Source organism: Hibiscus syriacus, unplaced genomic scaffold (genome assembly GCF_006381635.1).
Source record: "Hibiscus syriacus cultivar Baekdansim isolate YM2019G1 unplaced genomic scaffold, ASM638163v2 tig00112010_pilon, whole genome shotgun sequence".
NCBI lineage: Eukaryota > Viridiplantae > Streptophyta > Magnoliopsida > Malvales > Malvaceae > Hibiscus > Hibiscus syriacus.
This window is the reverse complement of record NW_024063237.1, coordinates 2,614-6,244: the sequence shown is the minus strand read 5'-3', so window position 1 is coordinate 6,244 and position 3,631 is coordinate 2,614. Positions and strand designations below refer to the sequence as shown.

General features: G+C 38.5%; 1 pseudogene; it reads right to left on the bottom strand.

Moving 5' to 3' along the window:
• Positions 1–1,053: 1,053 nt before the first annotated feature.
• LOC120174165 lies at positions 1,054–3,352 on the bottom strand (annotated as a pseudogene).
• Positions 3,353–3,631: the final 279 nt, after the last annotated feature.

Here is a 3,631-nt window from a genome sequence, read left to right as displayed (position 1 = left end):
CTTACGAAAAATTAGACCGTAAATCATTTTTTAAAAAATGCAAACAAAATTATGTTGATCAGGAAAATAAATTATATCGATCATTTGTTTTCCGCCAACCAAACTCTAAAAAACGAGAAAAAACATTTTTCGAAAAAACAATTATAGTGAAACAAAATTAGTCCCTCATATTTAACAAGATAGTCATTTTGGCTTTTTTTTAAGAAATTTGGCTCATAACATTTCATTTTGGGGTAAAATGCATTTGATCCAAATTATTAGTTGAGTAACAGTTAATGTTTCCTTCTTACTAGGCATGTCCATGTTGACTGAAATACCACGTTCCATATGGATATGTCATGTCAGCATTTCAGTCCATGTGAACATGCCTAGTCAGCATGAAGCGTTAACCGTTACTCAACTAACGATTTTCATCGAATCATGAGATATTTTGTCGCAAAATAAAATGTTGGAGACCAAATTACTTTAAAAAAAATAAGGACCAAAATAACTATTTTGTCGAACGGTCGAATACTAGCTTTTTCATTAGGACAAGTTTTAAAATAAAAGTTGATGGAGTAATCACAAAACCTCAAGTCATAGATTAGAAAGGAGCTCAAGAAATTCATGATACAATGGTATAGTGATATATCATACACACACACAATTGCGTGTGACATAGTGCAGTCCAATAAAAGCAACGAAAGAATTAAGCATTAAAATTGAAACATGAAAAGAACCACATCTGCAATACATTAGTGAAATGAGTCCGACCCTCCCCTTTTCCCCTCACTCCTCCCTTAGGCTTTAGCCATAACAAAAATGCAATTTGATTGAAACATACTCAAACCTTCACATTTAATGTTCTATAGCATAAATGTCTAGTCTTTATCTTCTTTCTTTACTTTTCTGCCTCTTTATTTCTCTGCTTTCCCTCAGCCAGTTCTGGGATTTTCTGGATGAACCTGTAGAACCATTGCAAAGCATAACAATCAATAATCTGTGATTTCGAAATAACATTCCTCGGATTCGAGCGTGAGTATCCGAAACATGCATGTATTCGATATGTTATATCGTACTTATGTTCTAATATGTGTAGGAAATGTTAAAGGATATACCTGATATATCCTTTCTTCCTTGTAGCTTCTACTTCTAAGCTTAAGCTCTCCTCTGCTGGTTGTCATCTCATCCAATACTTCGGCATCATGGAAGTCATCATCGGTGCCTTCACCACCGGTAGATGGTTCTCCTTCCTGTATGCATATCATTAATGTTCGAATCGAATTGCATATCGTCTATGGTTAAACACAAACACAATTGTTTGAAAGATGTACCTGGAGTGATGCTCTTCTTGGGGTACCTATGATTTCTTCGTACTTGGCAGCATCAAGTTCCTGAAGATGTTCCGGATGGAAGAACTTGGGAAGGACGTGCTGTCTGATGCTGATGAGAAGGATGAAAGGTACTGGAAACAGTATTCCAGCTAGAGGTATCCATGTGACTCCGAAACATATCAGAAGATACACAATTTGGCAGACTGTAAACAGCAAAATCGCATTGAAAGGTACCGACTCCAGGTATGATGCATGAAGAGTTTCCAGGACTCTGTTCAGCCAAATGTTACTCATGAGAAATTAGTTTAGTTTTTGTTTTCAACATTATTGGAAGGTGTTATACTGGTACGATTGACGTACTTGTAACGCCTGCTGGGGGTGATGAAGAGCAGCAATATCCTTTCCCAGAACTGGCAACCTGGGAGGCTGTCAATGGCCATATAGGCAAAATATCCCCAAAGAACTGATGTAGGGATCATCCTTATTAGAGGTATAATAAACAATGAAAGTCCGGTAAGGACTGACTGCAACAGGTTGCTCATTCTTTGCTCATTCACTCTAACAGGTAAATAAGCATCGATATATTTCTCGGATCGAATTTCTTTTCCATTCTTCCCATCGTTGTCTTTCATCATAGCTTCTTTCAAGTTCTTCAACTCTTTATCTGCTGAATCACACTGCATTGACATTCCATGTTATGTTGCAATGAATTTCGCACTCGAACATGTCGCGGTCTATATAAGCTGTAGGACGAGTCTAGAGTACTTACAGATGGAGATGCGTCCAATTCTATAAACACAGTTTCCATTCTTCCATATATTTCTGATTGGTTTGCTTTTTGCTTCATGCCCTCCTTGACACTTTTCACCATTTTTCTCCGAATCATCTGCATTCACCGGATTATATAGTCTAAGAACCGACATTAAACCGAGCAATATTAACATTAAGAGAATAGTTTCTAAGAGCTTGTGGCAGCGTACCTGCTTCTTAAGAACTGCAAGGCTCTTTGTGTGCATGGGAGATTGCGGTAGGACGCCATTCGAAGGAGGGAGTCCCAAGAACCCACAGATCAAAGTCTGAAACCATGATTGTGAGCAGGAAACAGATTTCAAAACAAAACTTGTAGGTGAAAAAATCAGTTACGTACCGTAATTCCGAGAATCAAGACATCATAATGGTAAGCAGAGGGCTTTTTAAGGTTGAACTCCTTTTGCTGTGCCATCTGCGAAGCGACACTGTGATCGAAGAAGTATAGACCTGCTATCATTAATGCTGGTATACTGGCAGCAAAGATGTATAGTACTGGTACCCTTCCCATATCCTATAATATTTGATATGATTCAGTCAAGATTTATATTTGATTATAATATATACAACTTATATACCTTCATCACTGTCCAATGATACACTGATTCACGTTCCCAAAGAAGTGGACAGAAAAGCCTCCTAGGAACTCCAGAAACGACTTTTCCGGGTATGGCGTAAGACAATGCTGTCCAACATACAACCATTAGGGGAACACCATAGTCTGCGATGAAACCTCTAAACCAACCTGAAACCAGAGTCAGTAAATACATTGCTTGGACAGAAAGAAAAAAATAACAAACAACCATGCACTAAATTTCTAAGGTGAAACGATTATCGACCGATTCTAGTTCGTTGGTTGATGCACCTGTTCCGTAATACCATGATCTTGCCTTTCGCGTCTTAAGGGAGGTTAATAGAACCCCAATGATAAAATGATTGCCAGCAATCCATTTGTGTATAGCCATTGGAACTGATATTTCTCCTCTTTAGGATTTTCGCCTTCGGGCACATTGAATTCACTGACCACTCCCTAATGATAAAAAGAGCATCATTATCAGGGCCAAACAACATGATTTTAGTCATCATAAACATTGCTCCTAAGTTATTGAATACCCTAATAGCTTCTTGAAGGAAAAGAACGGTTATCAACATGCCAAAAGTTCTCCTGCAATTCTGGTGAATCTGTTGATTATGCTGGCTACATTGAATACAGAAATGAGAACGAGCATCATGGAGGTCCATATACAGACCCTGGGGAAGCAAAACAAAAGAACCAACTTAGACTAAAGCACATTTTCTGCAGAATCATGCATAGGGTATCATATCCGTTACCATGAAGTCCAAGCCAATAGAGTTCCTTGCCCAACTCTAGTCTTTCCCTGCTGAAACGGTACAGGTAAGTGTACATTATAATGGTTGGCTCTGCAACACCTACTATCAACATAGGTTGCCCACCGATAATGGAGTGAATGATCCCGCAAATCGCTGTCGAAGCCAATGTTTCGATCGTG